At 30.7% G+C, this 22,411-nt stretch overlaps 1 pseudogene; it reads left to right on the top strand.

Annotated features, from left to right (window-relative positions):
- Nucleotides 1–113: 113 nt before the first annotated feature.
- On the top strand, nt 114–9,087 carry LOC126694046 (uncharacterized; annotated as a pseudogene).
- Nucleotides 9,088–22,411: the final 13,324 nt, after the last annotated feature.

The raw sequence follows: 22,411 nt of genomic DNA, 5'->3' as shown, positions 1-22,411 counted from the left end.
TTCACTAGTAAATAAAGTTGGAGTACATGAATATTAAAAAGACCATTCAAACCTAATCTACCCAATATACTTGAACCCTCCAAGTTCTTGCTACCAGTGGGCTTTACGGAGCCATGTCTTCACTAGTTATCTGGATCCCGCAATTAGCTCCAAATTGCATCCGCCACACAATGGCTTCTTCCAATACTTCCCATATGCACCAAAACTTATCTCCACACTCAAAATGGGTGAGGTAAGTGTTTGAGCTAAGAACCTCTCAAGGATGTGTAGATGGAGAGGTAGGAGGAAAGGAAAACTTTAAAGAAATAGTGTAGATGATTGTGGGTGAACAATCTGTAACTCTCAAGTGTATAGCTAGGGTTTCTCTCTCAAAAGTTTCTTTGTAAAAACTCCTTATTCTTATAATTTCATGGGTAATGAGAGCTTATATCGTATTAGCAAAGGCATGAGAAAAAACACACTCAAAAAGCTCCAGGCAGTAAGTTTTGTGGGTCATTCGCGACTTGGTTTGAGTCGCAAAGTGACTTGTGAAATCTAGCATGGCAAAAAGACTTTTCAAATTCTAGCATGTGCTTATGGCCTTTCGTGGGTTGGCACTTGTGAACCAATCGCGAGCTAGTTGTGAATTCTTCATCTTCACAGAACTTCACCAATCTCTTACACACAACCCTTACATTAAATCTCACAAAAAATACAGGGAAATGATTGAACAAAAATATAATTAAATTTGACATGAAATTAAAGCCAACGTTAAAAACGTAGTTGTAAATCACAACTTTACAAACTTTATCATCTAAGTTTTTGAAACTTAAATTCTACTCTAACTAAAAGTCTATTATCAGCATTTTAAGAAAAATTAATTTTATATTACTTGTAAGGATATATTTACTCAAATCAAGGGATAACTTTTAATACCAGTTTAATTTAGATTAAAATTTATTATTTAAATTTCAACAAATTTAAATTCTATTCAAACTAAAAGTTTATTATAAATTTAAAAAAAAAAACTTAAATCCCACACAACCCATGTTTTTTTTTTTTTTTTTCCCTTAAGTGGCATCTTATTAAATTAATATTTTATTATGATATTAAGCTATAGGGCTCTTGACTAAGGGATTATATTTAATCTAAAATTCTATTAACAAAATTTTCTACACTTAAATCCCACACAATCCATATTTTTGTTTTTGTTTTTTTTCCTCAAGTTGCATCTTATTAAATTAATATTTTATTAGGATTTAAAGCTACCTAAGGGATAAGATTTAACAATAATTTAATTTAGATAATTAAAATTTTATCATCTAAATTTTAGAAATTTATATTTTACTCCAATTAAAAATTTATTATAAAAATTTCCAGAACTTTTCTGTTGACATATTCAACTATGACTTTTCAATACAATCCTTCTTAACCAATAAGTCATCCCTATATATAATTAAATCCCACACAATACACCCCACTCTGTTTTTTTTTTTTTTTTTTTTCTCACTTTTTTCCCTCTAGATGCAACTTATGCTTATATTTTAATCTAATAAATTCATCTTACTTATTATTCTTTCTTCTGAATTTATATGCTGGATATTATGCCAGAAGAACTTTACTATAAAGAATTAAAACAGTGGACACTCATTTAAGTTCTTGATTCTCAATTGTAAGTTTTTAATTTTTTTTATATTTATATTTTTGAACTCTTTTGTAAATAAAATTTTATAAGAAAACATAAAAATATTTACTAGTAACATACGAATATACTGAGATTTTAATAAGCATTTATAAGTAGAATGAAACATGAAAAGTTGCCTAGCGGCGCTGCAGTACACTTTGTCCCTCATCCAGCTCCATCATGTCTAATTGTCTACCAACTAACATTTTAATACCATTTACAACATTCTAGGGTCCATTTGGGATCCGTTTATTTTCCTTTTTTTGTTGAAAATACTGTAGACAGTGTCGGCTCTACAAGGTAAGCAATTGATGCGATTGCCTAATGCCCCAAGTAGAAAAAAGGCCCCAAATTTTAATTTAATTAAGCTCAAATATTAACCATTATGTATTTTTTTTTATTAAGTAGAAATGTTATGTTCATAACATTTTTAACAATATTTTTACAACAAATCCTAAGTAGTAGGTTATTAGAGGCTATTACTTATTGATAACAAAATAAATAATTTCAATAGTGAGTTCAAATTAGAATCAGTAACAACTTAACAACTAGGATTTGTTGTGAAAAATATTGTGAATGTAGCATATCTAAAACAAAAAACAAAAAAAGCAGTGCACAAAAAAAAATTCACACTATTTTCCACAATAATTGAGTTGACAAACTTTTATTAGTTTTTACCTAGGTCCACCACTAATATCACTATTTAACTTACCACTATCAATCTACCATATCAACAGGTATGAAAGTTTTGTCAATATTTTGTGTCTACAGACTCTCTAAAAAAAAATCTACATTGTTCCTATTAATTAATAATAATTTTGCATCTAAAACAAGATAGTAGAGTTTAAGTAATATTTTTTTTAAAGTCATATTTAAATATATAAAATGCCTCAATTTCAGTTTTCGCCTTAGGCCCCTAAATACATAAAGCCGCCCCTGACTGTAAATAAATGTAAAAGTTGGCTGAAATAGTACATTAGGACCCATAAATAGTACCAAAAAGTGCAGTGGAATCCATAAATAGTAGTAAAAATAAACTGAATAGTAAAATAAATTAGAAAAAATAATCTTTGCCAAACGGATACTAGGTGTAAAATTTATGACAATATTTACAATTTGCTACGTGTGATTTTTTTTTTTTTTTTTTTTTTTGAGAAACTTTTATAGAGTAATTCTGGTACCACTTAAAAAGTTATAACTCTTAACATAAAATTGTAATTAGTTGTTTGCTACTTTATTCAAATAGTTCTACCATTATTTTTCTATCACTTATAGTCTGTCTCAAGTGGACACAATTATGACAAAATTGTGATTTTTTTTTTTTTTTTTTTTATTGAGTAATAGTAGGACTATAACTTTTGCCACAACCTACTCTCGGAGCAAGTCATTAGTGATGGAGTTGTGAACTCATCACTTTTACTTTACTACTACCTTACAATATAAACAAATTGTGACAAAAATTTTGGTTCTAACATTTTCCTTTTTTTTATATGATTGTTAATTTTTTGCTTTCTCATAACATATATCAGCACCGGTGGTGGAGGGAGCTAGCTAGAAAAGGATAAACGGGGTCCACATGCTTCCCCTATTATGAGGGCTGAGAATTGATGAATTCAATGCTTCCCATCCAATTTAATGTGGTAGTCAAAATCAAAGAAATAAATAAATAAAAAATTTAATGTGGTAGTCCAAGTATCACATCCAATTTAATTCGGTTTAAGTATGTTGATGAAAATGTGGTGGTTTTTAATGTGGTAGTCCAAGTATCACATCCAATTTAATTCGGTTTATGTATGCTGATGAAAATGTGGTGGTTTAGGTATTTTACATATATATATATATATATATATATATTTGAATTTATGTGCAAGATATTATGCCAGAAAAAGTTTATTATAAAGAAGCTAAATAGTGGTAGTTTGAGACTGCAATCAAATTGTGTTAGTTCAAGTATCACATCCAACTTAATTTTATTTTTTCTCAAAAAAAAAAAAAAAAAAAAAAACTTAATTTTGTTGAAGTATGATGGAAAAAATGTGGTGGTTCACACGTTAAATGCAATGTTTATTTTAACAATAATATTTTTTAAGAAAATGAGTCATTTTCTAAAAAGTATTTTTTAATATCATTTGCTTATGTTTGATAGTAACTTTAAATAAGTTAAAATGTAATTTTTTAACTTCCCTTATTTAGGTTATCGTGATATAAAATTGTTTTCTAAAAATTTTTAATAGAAAAGTGTTCAATTTTAGGTCCCTGTAAAACACAAGTTGTTTAACCTAATTATTTAGTCAAGTGATTACTTAAATAAATTATTTAGATCTAAATTAATGCAATAAAATCATATCATGACAAAATGCGGAAATATAAAGAATACACAATATGATAACTTAGGAAAATCAAACCGGTAAAAAATTTAGGGAGAATTTAACCTAGCTATCCTTAAGGTAAAATAGATTCACTATGAAAGAATTCAAGTTTGTACAATAAGATTTAGACCACTAACATCTTATTGCTCCTCGAGTAGAAAACTTACTATCACGACCACTGACAGCTCCGAATCTAAGGACTACTTATTTCTTTGATCTACAACAATCACAAGTTCTCCTACTTGTGATTTTGAGACTCCACTCAAAGGTTTCAGATCTTCTTTAAAGTTCTTTGTGCAGCAACTAAAGAGATCACCAAGTTCTTGACATGAATCTTAATCTCGATAACCCTAAGTGTGTATATGAAGGTAAACACCTCTAAATCTCACAAAAGATTCAACACACAACTCTTCAAGTTGCACTCTAATATCTCTGAAAAGCCTTTTTAAAAACGTGCTTAGGGTTTTCTTTATATACTAGAAGAAATAGATCTGAAAACCTAATCCTTAATGGGCTTGAACTGCTGTTTGGGCCGACTAAAAATTCTGTAGATACTTGTTTCGATCGGTCTAAACTCAAACTCATATATTGATAATTTATCTCCAAGTTTGCGAGGTTAATCATGAACACTATAAAAGTAGTGCAAACCCCAATTTTTTTTTTTTTTTAAAGCCGAGTAGAGGTATGAACTCTTTTTCTGTTATTTTCTTCTCCTCTACTTTGTTAAAAAAAAAAAATTATGTTATTGTTTTTCATATATTTTTTGAAAAGTAATTTTCGTACATGAACTATCAAACTCTCTTTAGCTGTTTTTTACAAGATATAAAAACTTGCAATAATTGAAATTTAAGGTTACTGCTATTGCATATGCCTTTACTTTACCTCATGATATGAAAGTATGTTAATTTCTTGGACAAAAAGCTTATATACGATACATTAAAAGGAGGTATAGTTTTCATTATTTCAACATGAGCTCCTGCTCAACATTTTTTAGCATGGGCCACATGCTGATAAGATTTGTTTAAAATTTAAACCTGTTAAAATTTAAAACTTATTACTTTATGGGTTCGTGTACTTTTTTCTTTTTCTTATATTTCTCTTTTGAATAGTCATATATTTTTTAAATTGTTTCATTAACTTATTCTTTAATTATATATCTTTTTTGGCATTTTGGAAGTTTTAACACCTAAAATTGTGTAGTCACACACACACACACACACACACACACATATATATTATCTATAATATATAGGCTTTGAATTTTTTGATTCTTTTCAATAGTTATAGCTATGAATTATTCTTTTGAATAAAACACATCTTTCTCTTATATCTTATCTCTATTGTTTAGTCATATATATTTTGTTTTGTTTCAATAATTTCTAAGCAGTGAATCATCTGATTCTTTAATATTTTTTGGTCCTTCAGAAGTTTTAATATCTGAATTTTTGAGTTATTTTTTGCAGTATTTGAAACTATCTAACAAATTTTTTGTAAGCCATTGCATGTTCAAGCAATAACTTTTTCATCACATTGTAATGAAGTCATACAAGAGTAAATCATGCAATAGTGTAGTTTCTTAATCAATTTAAGATTTTATAAAATTATTTTAGTTTACCTCACAAATAAGTAGGTTCTTGTGCATAGCACAGGTCAGTGACTAATAATAATAAAGGACCAATCTCTGCTATTTTAAGATGTAGAGAGGATATGCAAAGGAGGTGACTGCTCCAAAGAGAATTTAAGGTGAAATGCAAATTGCACCCTCTAAATTTGATTAAAATTCATTTTAGCTTTCTAAATTTATTTTTGTTTAATTGAGTCCTTTAAATTTCAAATTTATTCAATTTAGGCATTTCGTCAAAAAAATTGCCATTAAAAAAAAATATTTTTTTTCACATGAAAAAAGTCTATAAAATTAATAAAAATATTTTATAGATTTTTTATGTGAGATTTTTTTTTTTCATTTTTTTTCATTAATTAATTGAATACTTAATGAAATTTTTTTAATAAAATTAGAGGAAACTCCTAAATTGAATAAATTTGAAATTTAGAGGATTCAATTAAACAAAAAAAAAAATATTTTTTTTTGTGGTAAATTGGAGAATATTAAAAATGACTAAGCAACAAAGACAAGGCTGGAGCTAGCCACTGCAGTGTTATTAAATACAATAAACTCCCTAGCCACAACAGGGGTATCAACAAAAACTACAAAATCTTGATCCTAAGTTCTAACAAGGGAAGCAAGGGTGTCCGCATACTTATTGGCTACCCTGAAAACATGCTAGATTTGATAATTAGGGACTCTAAGCAGTAGAGGCCTGCAATCATCCACTGGAGGAAACATATAAGGATGAGTATTATAAGAGTTACTCATGAAGGACACCTCCACCAAAGCATCCATTTCAATTATAATATGAGGCAGGCCAAGAGAGACCACCAAACTAAGCCCATCTTTCAGTGCCCACAATTCGGCCATGACACTAGTGATTTTTCTTATGTTATGACCAAAGTCACTGATCCAATCCCCTCAGTTGGTGTAACTTGCATTTTAGCCTAGAACTTATGTATTGTGACCCCAATCTTGGTTTTTATGGGTTGCGATTTACCTATTTCTTTATTCAATTAGGTGGTGCGGAATTTATTAGCAAAGATCGGATACAATTGTTGGTGGATCTATAAACTTACAAAAAAACGCGACTAAAAACACATACAAACACAACTATAGACTTAATCTATAGCTGTGTTTTAAAAACGCGGTTATAGGTAAAACATGGCTATAGGTTAAGTCTATAGCCGTGTTTCTTAAAAATGCGGCTATAGGTTAGTTATAGCCACGTTTTTTTGTAAATGTGGCTATAGTCACACAACATTCTTTTTTTCTAAGTATTTATTCGTCAATGACATCATCCTAAATGATTAAAAATAGGGGTTGAATTGAACCATTATCTAAATGTATATGGTTTTTTTTTTTTCTCAAAAAAAAAAAAGTATATATTTTAATTAGAGACTTTTTTTCTACATAATAAAAAATTTACTCTAACTTAATTTAAGTGTATATTTGTATGAAACACTCTCCTAAAGACTCAAACCCCGTTATATATGTATTTCATTTTAATTTTGCAAAAATATTCCAATAGGTTTACATTGCTCCAAGGACAATTTTGTTCCCATTGCCCCTTAGATGAAAAAAACACATGCTACCTTCACTACACTATAATAGGAACAGCCTGGGAAATTGTCACCTTAATACTTGAAGTTCTGTTTAAATTAAATATAATTATGATGAACTTTATTACAAATTGACAATACTTCATACGTAATTCACCCTGATGTATGTGACCTGATTTTTGTAGGGGTTTCTATGTTGGTACATCTTCACTTGAAGAAGCTCTCAGTGTTGAACAATGTTGCACCTTCCGTGGCAGCTTTTCCAAATTAGATGTTCGCTATGGCACCATCTTGTGGCAAACATTTATGTTGCCCGATAACTATGGCAAACTTGGAGGATATGCTGGAGCTGCTATTTGGGGAAGTAGCCCTTCCATTGATATTGCAAGGAAACATGTTTACATTGCCACTGGATATCTATACCCAGTTCCTTTAAATGTAAGCCAATGTCAAGCAAAAGAGAATAATCAAATTGTACCAACTCACCCAGACCAATGTATCGAGCCAGATAACCATTTTGATTCAATTTTGGCTCTTGATCTAGACTCTGGAAAGATAAAATGGTATCACTAACTAGGAGGCTATGATGTATGGTTCTTGGCATGTAACAATCTTTCGACTACTAATTGTTCTTCGGGTCCAAACCTAGATGCTGATTTCGAAGAGGCACCATTGATGGTTAGCATAAATAGTAATAATACCAAACTAGATATTGTTGTTGCTGTTCAAAAGAGTGGATTTGCATGGGCTTTGGATCGCAACAATGGCAACCTCAGTACAGTAAGTTTACTTGATGTCTAAACTCTAACAAACCCTCCCACATTTATATTTATATATATATATATATATATATATATATAAAGAAGATGATGAAAAACCCCATAGTTAACCTCAATCTCCATTCTTTTTCACACTCCCTAGTCTCACGGTCAATAGACTGTCACATTTTTTTTTTTTTAATTTATTTATTTTTTATATAGCATTAGATGACACTAATCTTCTTTTTAAAAAAGAGAAATGACATTAATCTTAAAGAAAATGTTAAAGTTACAACAAATTTTACGGGAAAAAAACTAGCAATATATATAATAATAAATATGATTAGCGTCTTTTCAATAACATAATATATAAATAAATATATGAATTATTATTATTGATGGAATCTAAATTATTTTTTTAGTTGGTAACAATAATTTGTAAAACTTATATAATAAAATTGTAATATCCCTAATAAAACTCTAATCTTAAACCGTTGAACCTTTAGCTTATAGAATGCCTTTTTAACCAAAAAGGTTAAATAAAATGTCACTGGCACCATTTTTAAATGATATGAAGTATACAATCTTCCTTATCTAGCTAGTTTCTAACTATGATTTTGTTGCAGGAAGCTGGACCTGGTGGCCATAGTGGAGGAGGTAGCTGGGGATCAGCCACTGACAACAAAAGGGTGTACGCCAACATAATCAACTCTGATGGCAAGAACTTCACTCTCAAACCGTCTCAGGCAGCCACAACCGCTGGTGGATGGGTGGCAATGAATGCTCATAGTGGTGAAATCCTATGGTCTACGGCCAATCCAAGTAGCGCTATCGCCTCCAGTCCTGTTACTGTGGCTAATCATGTGCTTTTTGCAGGATCCACAAATCCAAAAGGACTCATTTATGCATTGAATGATAAAACTGGAGATTTATTATGGTCTTATGAAACTGGTGCCACTGTTCGGAGGCATTTCAGTGAGCGATGGATGTATCTATGTTGGCAATGGATACAGTTTAGGGTTGGGTAGCTTAAGTCCATCTTACACTGCTGGAACATCACTCTATGCCTTTTGCCTCAACTGATTACTCATTGAGTAAATATATAAACATACGAATAAAACTTTTATGAGGCATGAAACTTGCTATTATCTTAGACGGTCCCAGAACCCAGATAAAAAAGAAAATGTGGACCATATATATGATTTGTGACCTGATGGATTTACAGAAACATATTGATTTGTTGGGCATTTGGTGCTACTTAATTTCTTTGTAATCATGCTTTCAAGAAAATGATCAAACTAATAAGTAATAAGGCGTAATGTTATCGCAACAAATTATTTTATAATATTTTTACAAAATATTGAAGTGGCCAATAATGCAAGAGATACAAATTATTTTACAATTTTTTTTTTTACAAACAGATGATGTGGTGAGTAATTATAAGTAAATAAAAAAGTGATATTAATTGTGGGTTTAGATAAAAATCAATAAGAGATTGACAACATCAACATTTTGCAAAAATATTATAAAATAGTTTATAGCTGTAATAGTATACTCAACTAATAAACTTATACTTAAATTTGATTTGGCCTCTGTCTCAATCAAGAGAACCAAAATCTTTGTTTTGGTAGGCGATTCCACAATTGACTCCGATTCCAAATACAGGCTTTTAATTCTACACCAAATTATAGCAATGGCAGATGCCGTAGCCTTTTTTCAGGAGAATGGGGAGAGGAATTATATTTTAAACTCTATAATTTAGGAATATAACAATTTGAACTTTTTTATTTTTAAAAGTAACAAATTAAACTCTATTTTTTAAAATGTAACATATTAAACCTTACAATTTCAAAATTAATAAATTCAAATCTAAGCCTCTAAGGATTCAAAAGGTTATAAACTAAAATCTTAAGTCATATTAAACACCAAAAACAATGTACTTTTACTTAAATAGGTGAGGATTAACATGTTACTTTTTTTCTTCTTCTTAAAATTCAAGGTTTAACTTGTTATTTTTAAAATTATAAAGTTTAATTTGTTACTTTTCAAACTATAAAGTTCAACGTAGGTAAGTTTGAAGAAATGAAGACTTAAATTAATGGGTCATGCATATATAATTGATATGATGTGCATAATAAGAGTTATGATTTCTCACAGTTCATGAAAGAAAAATTGATGTAGCTTTAATTGAATATTATTTCATCAAAATTATTGCTTACTGTAAAATATGTTTAGGGAAAACTTTGAGAATTTATATCCCATCATTTTGAGGTTCCACGAAATCGACAAATTTAGAATTATGATCTATAATGCGAAACTTGAACAAGGTGATTTATTCTATGTGACTTGATGTTTGTCGGGGTTTCTATGTTGGTACATCTTCATTGGAAGAAGGTCTCAACATCAAACAATGTTGCACCATTCGTGGCAGTGTTTCCAAATTAGATGCTCATTCTAGTACCATCTAGTCCATGACCAATCCTTGCAACACCACTACCTTGAGCCCTATTACTGTGGCTAATTTTTATTTATTGCTTTTATAAATTATAAAGTTTAATTTGTTAATTTCAAATCCATAAATGTCATTGCGAATTAGTTTTAAGAAAAAAATTGAAGTTAAATTAAAGTGTCACATTATAATTCTTGAAAATACATGATATATAAAAAAAAAAAAAATGAAAATTTTTGCATAAATAGGTAAGAGTTAAGAATTAAGAATTCTCATGGTTCATGAAAAAAAAAGAAAAAAAAAGAGTATGATATTTCTTTATTTAACAAAATTACAATGTTTTAATGATTATAGTGCATGTGCTTATTAAATATTAAAAAAAAAAATGTAAATCATGCCAATCCTGCAAGAAGTATATGAGTTTGGCAACAATGGTCTCCAAGTCCAATATGAATGTTTTATAGTCATGTCTTGCTTGAATTTCTCTCTATTATACCAAACAAACAAACAAAAAACAAAAAATCATATAGTCAACCACACTAGTTAACCTAGTAAATAACATATAAATTTCTAGTGATTTGAGTTTTTAATATATATATATATATATATATATTTACTGCTTTTCTAAACTTACCTGTATAGCCCCCTTCATACATGTGCAAACCTTTGTGTATTCTCGATTTGTAGCGGTCGAATGTTTATCTTAAATATCAAGAGCCTAAGATTATTAGTAGGGAAGAAGAGGAAGCCTAACATGATAAAAAATAAAAAATAAAAAAAAATAAAAATAAAAAAAGCTTGTTAGTTAAGCCAAGGTGACTTGCGTGGGAACCAGAGAAGGATTGTAGACTATGTTAAACACTTGAAATCTCTCACAGGAAGTAGGCAAGTCATCCTTGGCTTCCAAACAAGACTCTTATCTTCATGTAAGACCTCCCTTAATTCTCCTTAACAATCTCCATTTTACGTGGAAAAATAAGTGTCAAAAGCTTAATTGGGGAAGAAGAGAAAGTCTAGTATAAGAGAGAAGAGCTTGTCAGTTTAGTCAAGGTGACCTGCGTGGGAACCAAACGAGGTTTGTAGGCAATGCCAAACAGTTGAACCTTGAAAGTAGCAGGCAAGTCATCCTTGACTATCAAACAAGACTCTTATCTTCATGTTAGACCTTACTTCCTCTCAAATGTTCTTGCTCTAATGGGAAGTCCTAGAGTTTCAATTTATAGCCAATGAAAGAAGAGAAGATTAGATTCGGATCAATTCAAAATTTGCCCATGCACCTCACCATTTTGCCCCATGTAGAAGTTCTCTTTATCTTTGCATATTTTTCCTCTCGCCAAGTGCATTATTTGGCTGCCCTAATGGAATTCCCTTCAGTTGAGGGGACCCAAATATAGTATTATTTTCTTGTAGCTCAATCATGAAGAAAGAATTTTCACTGTAAGAAAACTCATGGATCTTGGTACTAGTCACATGGCTTCTTGATCATAACACTTGTCGTGAATATGTACCTGACTAAGCTCACTTTTAAGTTCCTTCAAAGGATGTGCTTCGCAAAAAGAATCAAGATCCTCAAAAAGATTTTAGAAAACCCTACTGTATAGAGTTCCTTTAATTCTATCATTTCTTTTAAAATAAACATTCTATATTATTTATTGTTCATATTCTATTAACAAAATCTCTTAAAATAATAGTTTTTAAAACTACTCCAAATATGTAATGTCAACGTGAAGTAGACGGCATTTCCAGAGTTAAGGAAAGATAATAAAATAAAATAGCTTATTAGGCTAAAAAAAATAAAATAAAAGAAGCATGTGAGATAACAGATAAGTGCAGAGAATAGTACAAGTATAAATGTTGTTAAAGATGAAATATGTATAGAAAAAAAAAATTAATTTCTAATACTTGTACTATTCTCTGCACTTAATTATCTGTTATCTCACATGCTTCTTTTATTTTATTTTTTTAGCCTAATAAGCTATTTTATTTTATTTTCTAGCTAGTTACTAATCACCAAAAAAAAAAAAAAAAAAAGATAACTTGACTGGCCTTCTAGATACCATAAATTCTAATGGTTTTGCCCTCACAAAAACAGCATAAAATTTTAAGAAAGAAAGAACAATTTTGAAGTTTGACTAAATTTGGAGGTAAGGCTTTGCTGATAGAAAGCTTACAACTTTACAAGATCAAAAGTAATACCCCTTTAGAATCTTTTGGGAACATGATTCTAATGGCAACACATGCATCTATCCAATTGGACACGTCCACCTGAAAGATAAATGTCAATACGTTGGCCACTAAACTTAAGGTTTTTGTTCCGATTGACTTTGTGTTTTACTTCTAGTTTTAGGCTCTCACATCATGCATTCAAGGATGTTTTTCTTTTTACCATAAGTAAATTCTTGTACTAGTATTTTCCCTAGGACTTTTGAAAGTAGTTTTCATTTAACTATATAATTACATTTACCAATGCAACACAAAAAAATGTGCTATTTTTCTAAAATGATAATTGAGTTCAATTATGTGACACATTGATCCATGTAGTCACATGAAATGTATGTACTTAAGTTTTTTCCATAATACAAATCCTTTGTAACTGTAATGCACAGGTAGTTGGAACAAAAGGTTAAATTTTTTTAAATTTTCCATAAAGTCATTGTGAAGGCTAGGTTCTATTAAGTAAGTTGACTAATCGATGTCTCAAGAAATGTGCATATACGCTATTAGTTAATTTTGAAATTTTTAATAAAATTTATTTTTATAGTTCATATATAATACTTATAATGTGTTATAAAATTTGAAAAATAAATTTCAATTATAATTACACGTATTTGGCTATATTTGGAAAGTTAATTTTGATTATATATTATGTGTTGCTAAAATGAGTTAAAATTTATAATTTTGATTAGTTCTACCCTTATATACTTTATTTATTTATTTATTTACAATAAAGATTATGGGGACTATGCTCTCGGAGGTTTAAACCTGCACACTCCCTACTTGAGAGAGACAGGCGTACCATTCAAATTACAACATTCAATGGTCCCCTAAGTAAATTCTAGCTGGCATGGATTTCTTGTTAAGATATGGTTCACTTGTATTAATTGCTTAGAAGTGGTGTTTTTTCTTTTCTTTTCTTTTTTCATATATACATATTGGAAAGGAAAGTTCCATTCAAACTAAGACCATTTTAGTTTGAAGCAATGTGGTTCACTCATCCTAATTTCTCCAGAAGTGATCTAGCAAGCTTGGAGAGTGCAGGTGACAGGCTCCAATGTATTTTGATTGATGTACAAACTGCAACAAGTTGGAGCTAAATTAAAATTTAGAGTTTAAAATAAAGAAGTGTTTAGCATTGATATATTAAAAAAATATCTTTAAAAATAAAGTAGAACAGCAATTTATTCAAGAGAATCTAAAATTTGAATAGAATGTCCTTAAAAAACAATTAGAGGGCGTTTGATTTGCTGTGATGTACCCTTGATGTGATGCACATTACGGTAATGTAGGGGTGTGCTCGGTTTAGTTTCGGTCGATTTGTATGGGTATGGCCAACCGAAACCGAATATTTTGGTTTGTGAAATTCTCAACCGAAATCGATTGAAATGGCTGGAAATCAATTGGTTTCGATGTATTTCGGTTTTAGTCGGTTTCGGTCGGTTTTTGGTTTTACAAAGAGAGAGTTATTGACATTTTCAAAACCACACTCTTTCAATCGATAAAGTAAAAACCAAAGCATATAAAATCACACTCAGAATCGATAAAAACCACAAGCTCAAAACTTTTCACACCGTTCACTCTAAAGCAAAATCGCCGTTCACTTGAAGAAAAAAAAATCACAGTATAAACGAAACAAAACAAACACAGCCTAAAATGTAAAAAAAACTCACCGATTATATGAGAATCTGAGATATACGAAAGATCATGGAAGTAGAGATCTGTTACAGTTGGTCTTCATCGATCTAAAGTGAAGAGAAGAAACTTGGAGAGAGAGAGAGTGAATAATTTGAGTGAAGAAAGCTTGAGAAAGCTTCTTCCATTTTGCTCTCTATGTGTGTGTCAAACAATCGCACCGATGATTCCAAGGAAAAAGACAGAGAAAAAGTTGGGGAAGGGAGTGGCTGAACTAAAGAAAAGAAAAGGGAAGAATAAAAGAGGGGAGGGATATTTCCATATTTATATCATGCTCTAGGGTTAAAAAAAATTAAATAGCAAAAACCCCACGTCCCATGCGAAGGCTCGAACCTGGGATCAACTGGCCAAACCACAAGGAGCATACCACTAAGCCACTGATCAATTATGTATTAAAGTTACATAAATATATATATAAATATAAATATATATATAAATATAAATATATATATATATATATATATATATACATACATACATTAAGTCGGTTTGGTCGGTTTTAGGGTGAAAAAATCCAACACCGAAACCGAAACAAAAAATTTCGGTTTTTAAAAAATGAAACTGAAACCAAATTGCACCGAAACCGAACCGAAATTTTGGCGATGGTTCCTCGGTTTTTTGCACACCTCCACGGTAATGTGACATTAAGGTGTTTAGTTCACTTAATTTTTTATAACATTAAGGTAATGCAAGATTACAAAATACCTCACATTACCTTAATCACATCACCTTCTTAAACGGGGGTAATCTTACATTACCTATTGTGGTAGTATATAATAATTAAGCAATTGACAAAACTACCTTTACTAAAAAAATTTATTTATAAAAATTATCCTAAAATAAATTTATTAAACCCTAGCCTCCTCTCTCTCATCAAACTCCAGCCTCTCTCTATCTCATTTCAAATTCAAATCCTAGCCTCTCTCTCATCCCATTCAAAGTTGAAACCCTAGGCCCTCTCTCTTCAAATCAATCCATGGCCGTCCCTCTCTCTCTTGCCCCCTCCATCACAAACCACCATGGACGATTTCACTCCTCTCTCTCTCTCTCTCTCTCTCTCTCTCTCTAGCTTTGTGAATTTTAAATTCCTTTCTTTCTTTCCTATTGCATTGTCTTCTTCGATTTGGTGGTGCTAGGTATTAAGATGAATAGATTGTCGAATCAGAGTTGAAATCTTAAGATTTGTGGTGGTGCAGGTGTAGGCCTGTGGAGAAGGTGATGAACAAGCTGCTGTGGAGAAGGTGATGAACAAGCTGGTTGGAAGCTCTGTCACAGTCGTTCATAGTGGTTTGTGAGGTGGTGGTAGAGGTGGGAGGATTTGAGAATTTTTTTAAAATTTTTCTTAAATCTGAGTTGTTTGGTTTGTGAGAAAATCTGGGAAAGTATTTGGTTTGTGAGAAAATCTGAGAAAGTGAAAATGGAATGTTATTTGGATGTTTTGTGGTTATTTTATTATGAAATGGAGGATTGTAAGTATTATTTGGTTGATGAGAAAGTCAAAGTTTTTATTTATTTATTTATTTTTTTTATCTGAGTTGTATGGGTTGTTTGGTTGGGTAGAAAGTGGAGGAAAATAAATAAAAATACAAAAATATTTTTCATTAGTAATTTTTGGTTACTTATAAAAATGTTTTTATAAAATTTGGTAAAGTTACTTCAAGGGACATTTATGAAAATTAACTAAAAAAAGCAACTTTACATTTTTGAAATGTGATGGGAGTTTAAGTAATGAACCAAACATTGTAATGTTGCATTCCTTTAATCACATTATATGAGTCTAGCATTACGCTTGATGTAGCATTACACTGATGTTGCATCAAGTGAACCAAACACCCCCTTAGTGAAAGAATGACCTTATAAATTAGGGAAGAAATCATTTCAACTCAAAACACTAGAAGAGACCGGATAAGGACGGGTATAATTTCTAGGCGAAACCGCATTGTCAGTCTCTTAGGTTTATTTAGTGAGCGCTTTTGATCCCTTAAGTTTTAAGTAAATGCTATTAGTCCTTGAAATTTAAAAAAATGAGAATTATTGATCCTTTGGTTAACTTTTATTCGTAGTCTTATTTATGTAGCTAACAGGGTAATGAAGTGACGTTATTCAGGTGACAAGGCAGTTTTTTAATATTAAAAAATTAAATGCATATCCCAACAAATAGCCAACTCAGCAGAACTGACCGATTACCTAAAGAGTCCCAAAACCCGTGTGCCAGCCACCATCCCCTTCCTCAGTCCGACCACCAACGGCGCCACCATCCCCAACAAGACTTCCAAATACCAGGATGTGAACACCACGTCCTCGAATATCTTGGCTATATGCCACAACAACAACAAAAAATTTGAGCTTAACAACAGCACCACAAAATGAAGCAAATTTTGCTTGAAAAGTAATAAAAAGTATTAAGATACTCACACTACACTACTACTTCAATACCCACCACAGTTTAAGCTTTTTAAATTCAACTTAGAACATTACCCCAATACCTTATAACAAAAAGAAAAAGAAACGAAAATAAAGATCCAGACTAGTAATAACTTAAAACTAAGATTCCCACCATCTCATAGGTCTCAGATCTACACATTCCATGGCATTTGACTTCAAAGTTTGAACGGAGACCCATACTAGTAATAACAAATCAATGTCGAGATGATCTTTTTATGGGGAAATTCGACAGCATCCTGGGACTTCTGGAGGACCTCCATCTTGTTGGGGATAGCACAGTACAGGGACGTCAGATGGCAGGGCAAGGGAGGACTTATTGTGACTCTTTGTGGTGACCAGTCAGTTTGGCTGAGTTTGCTTTTTAATGAGATATGCATTTAATTTTTTTTAATATTAAAATATGGAGAATGTTAACCAGCACAGCTTGGTGCTAGTTAAGGGCAGAGAAAACAAAAAATATTTATTAGAAAAAGTAAAAAATATTTTAAAATAGTATTTGTAAATTGATAAAGTAATATAAATTGAGAAAAAAGACACAATTTTTATAGAAAAATGTGTGCTTAACGGATTCCGTGTGGTGCCCATTAACACAACCTTTAAAATATTACCCATTACTAAAAAAAGTCAATTCATTATTTTATTAGTCACATATGTCAAAATGCTAATAAAAGTTAACAAAAAATTGCTAATATTTATTTTTCCAATGTCAAGAATCAATAGCGCTTGTGTGAAATTTTAAAGACCAAAAACACTTATTAGGTAAATCTTAGAAACCAACATTGTATTTTCAACTAATTTTTAAATAATTAATACCTCTTTTTCAAATTGTACATTCTCCGATTCCTAGAGAGTAGAGACCTTTTTTTATGCGCTAAACGATTCTCTAGAGATATTAATTGGAAGAGTAGAAAGATATTAAATTAACTTTTAATATATTGCTTTATTTCACAATAACATCACCAATAATTGAGTTTTTTTTTTTTTTTTTTTTTTTTTTTTTTTGGGGGGGGGGGAAGAATGCATCAATATTCGAGTAAACACTTGTTAGTGTCATACTGTCATTGCTTTTTGGGGAATACGTATGCGCCCACGCATACATATACAAATTTTATTATATAATATATATATATATATAATATATATATATGAGAAATGCGCACTCATTAACAATCCAGTTAAAAAAAGTTTTTATGGGAAAAAAATAATTAATGTTTTGACAGTTTTTTTCATTTCTCATAAAAAAAAATGATATCAAAACTTTTCTAAAATGAATTGTTAACAAGTGCCCTTAGGGCACCCGTTAATATGACCTATAAAGTTATAATACATGACCCTACATTTTATATTCTAATAATTTTTAAGTATAAAACAAAGTGATGTATTAAATTGTATATGCTACCAATCATATTTATTGTCTGTTTGACATTTACTTATAAGCTTAGCTTTTAGCTTTTAATATATATATATATATATATATTTTTATAGCTTTTTAAAACCTCACTCTTTATAACATTTTTTCTTTTTTCTTTTTTTCAATTTTTTTCAAATAAACTGTTCTTGAATGGACATTAATCTTGATTATAAATTTTTTGTAATAAATTTGAATTCTCATTATCACCGTACTAATCATGATTTTTTGAGTGATATATTTTAGGCTTTAGCTAGGGAATGAGAATTCTGAACAGATACGCTTCATTCAGATACAAAGTTGAAATAGCTTAAAATATTCCCCTACCAATCCCGGCTCGTTACACATTATAAATACGGAATCCCCGAATCCATACGCTAAAACAAATTAGGCTCACCTGAATATGGCAACTCATAGAGTCAATGCCGTTCTGTTTCTCCTCTGTACGCTTTATCTGCCAGCCTTCACAGCCTCGGCAGATTCCAATGTAGCTATCTCTCTCTCTCCATAACACGCACACACATGCAATAATGGATAACATTTTTAACTATCACTTACAATCCATACACCCTTACATTTATAACTATCACTAGTTTTGATGTCAAACTAATTAACCCAAGTTTCTATATTGATTGGTTCTAGAGCGATGAGAACACAACAAATGCAATGCAAAACTGGCTGAATCATGGTGGAGACTTACTAAATAGAAGATATGCAAAAAAGGAGACCAAAATCAGCTCCACAACTGTTTCGAAACTAAGTCTAAAGTGGAAATTCTATGCAAGCAAAGATATAACAGCAACACCAGCAATTTTCAATGGTAGCCTTTATTTTCCAAGCTGGAATGGCTATATCCATGCAATCAAAGAGTCTGATGGGTCTCTTGTTTGGGAAAAGAACTTGCAAGAGTTAACTGGCCTTAATGCAACGGGGTTTGTACCTAAGGTCAATTGGACAGTATCAAGATCAACACCAACTATAGCTGATGACCTCCTTATCATTGGAATATATGGACCAGCTAGCTGTGGTTATTGCTGTTGAAAGATCAACTGGGAAGCTTGTTTGGTCAACCCAGCTTGACAGCCATGCCGCTGGACTTATCACCATGTCAGGAACTTATTACAAAAGGTTAGTAAATCATTTATAAAGCATATATTATCAGAAAGTACTAAAATGACTATAAATTTTGCTAAAAAATGCTACTAAACTCAATTAGAAATTAAGGTTCTAAGGTCATCAGCATTTTAATAATTTAGTCAACTTAAATATGTACCTTGCATGATTTGCCTCTTATTCTCTGAAGTCTAGTCTGAAAGGTTTAATATTCATTTATTTGTGGTTAACTTGCATGTGCTGTTTGTAGAGATTGTATATGTTAAGTTATGATTTTTCACGTAACATTTATATTAGTATTATTCTATGACAAAAAGTATTGTAATTTTATTAATTTATTTTCTTGTATTTTGTAGGTTTAATTATATTGGGTTTAGCTTATCAAAAAAAAAATATATATATATATATATATATATATTGGGTTTAGTCTTAACGGGTGAAGATTTTTTCAAGAAATTGATCTCGCGAGTGGTGCATCCTGCGAAGGTCACATGAGGAGTATATGACAAAAGCTGAAAAAGTGAATTTTTGTTAATAGCATGTATAATGAATGAAAAAATTTAACAAAATATATATATATTTTTTCTCTTTTATTTTTTTGTTTAAATACAAAATTTAATGATATGTATTTATTATTATTGTATTTATATATGGAATTATCTATTTTACCATTTAAAGAAAATACGATATGGCAAGTGAAACTCCATTAACGTACAATTTAGCATTATGTCTTTTTTATTTTTTTTGGTTCAAAGGAACTAGGAATAAAAGAGACTAACCTGGGGAAACAAACATCAGAAGCGTCTAGAGATAAAAAAGGAAGAACATAATTAGGGGGAAGGGAGTAATACAAAAGGGGCTCCACTTGGCAACAGCCCTTCCTAGCAAGAGAGTTTGCTGCCTTGTTAGACTCCCTGTAGCAGTGCCGAAGCTTCAAATTACTGAACGATTGAAGGGCATCCCTGCATTCATTAATAATGAGGGAGATCAGTGTGTTTGAAGATTTATTAGTGAGAAGAGAGACAACTTCTAAGGCATCAACTTCCACAATGAGGTTAGCAATTCCCAAGTCCCAAGCCATAAGAATACCATCCCTTCTTATGGCCCACAATTCCGCAAATAAAGAAGTGGTCCTCCAAATAAATCTATAAAAAAAAAAAGAAAAAAAAATCAGTCACTCTTCATTATAGTAGTTACAATAATGAAGGAGGGGAATTTGAACGTGTATGGCTATGGTGTTAAAAATTTTTATATACTAACATATATTTTCTGGGGAGTGAAAAAGAGATCAGCCGGAGAGAACCTTGGGAGACACACAGCCCTCAGTTTCCAAGCTCAGAAACTTGCTTTTCAACCACCCCACTTATTGAATTTGGAATTCTTTGATGCCAAGATTTTCTCTGATCAAAAGGAGGTATGATTCCATCTCACTATCCTATGTCATTGACTTCCATCACCTACTGAATTTGAAATATAGCATAAATCTCACCGAGTGTTTGTTTGATTAAGCCTCATATATATATATATATATATATATGTAATTTTTGTTAAGTCGAAATTTTTTTAAGTAGATAAGTTAACCCAAACACACAGCTGCACCATTATTGAGCCAAACTGTGGTACAAAAGTCCTTTGATGGTAACTCCTAGACTAACTTGCACAAAAGTATGTAATTGACATGCCATACCGTCATCTATCTATATTACTTATAATATTGTTATTAGTATCGTATGATACACGATATATATTGTATCTTGTATAAAAAGTTATGTATTGTAAAGATGTGTCGAAAATGCATATGACATAGGATTTTAGATTTCCAATTTTGAGATGGAGCTTTCATATGCTCCAAAATACACACACAAATTCTAAAATAACACACTATTTAGTTTAATTTTATGTCCTAAAAAAGAAAAAAAAAATCTTTTTTTTTTTTATTATACCAAATAAAGATAGTAGCTTACATAAACATAACCACATTGGGAAAAATAGTGGCTGCTCGGCTGCTAGAATTCTACATTCAAATAAAGCTACATTAGGAACAGATGAGATAATAAATTGAGTATCAATATTAGGGGTGTAAAAATTCGACACGATCTATGAACACGATAAAACACAACACAAAGTTAGCAAGTTATGGAATAAGGATTAACAAATTCGTATTATATTTGAGTTGACACGATTGACTCGTTTAATAAACATTTTATTTTAGTGTCCAACTCACGGAATCCATTTGACTCGTCTAACTCATTTAAGTATATATTATTTTACCAATATACTCTTCAAAACCCTAAATATATAAACTTATATTCTTTCCTAGATGCATTCTCCAAAGCCCTATTGCCACCTCTCACTCTTGGACCTCAATCTCACCTCACCTTATTTTCTTAGCCACCATCACCCTTCGATCAATGTAGTGTCAAATCACCATCACCCTCGTCCTTCACTTAACTCTATCACTTGAAACCCTAGTCGCTATCAATTTTTACTTTTACCTTTACCATTGTCTATTTCCCTTAAATTGATTGCTTGAATCTTACATTAGCAGTTGTGGTTTATTTTTATTTTTTTCACATATTGTGATAAATTATTTGTGATATTAAAATATGCATTTAGTTTTAAATGATTACTTGTGATGCATTTACTCTGTTACTTTTAAATTTTATATTAAATAAATATTTTTTTGGTTTTTCATAATTCAGATCAATTGAATTAACACTAAAATTTGAATTTTCTTTTCACTTTGATAAAATCTTATAAACAAATCAACATGATTTATTAGTTTAATAAATAGGTCGTATTTAGGTTTAAGAATTGTAACCCGTTTAATAAATATGTTGGATTAAGGTTGACTCATATAGTTGAATATTCATAAATTTAATACTAGCCTCTGAGCACGCGCTCACGCGCGTGCTCAGAGGCTCTTCTATTTTTTGGGTAAGGGTTAATTTAGAACATTTATTATAATTTGAAATTATTACATTTTTCAATCACAAAAAAAAAAAAAAAAAAAAACTTAGGGGTGTGATGAGTGTCATGTGTGGAGAAATAATTTTCCAATCACAATAATTTTTCATCACAAAAAAATCTAGGAGTGTGATTGGAAAATTATTTCTCCACACATGACAC

Source organism: Quercus robur, chromosome 8, assembly GCF_932294415.1.
Source record: "Quercus robur chromosome 8, dhQueRobu3.1, whole genome shotgun sequence".
In the NCBI taxonomy this organism is placed as follows: domain Eukaryota; kingdom Viridiplantae; phylum Streptophyta; class Magnoliopsida; order Fagales; family Fagaceae; genus Quercus; species Quercus robur.
Note: the sequence above shows the minus strand (reverse complement) of the source record. Positions and strands in the feature narration are given on the sequence as shown.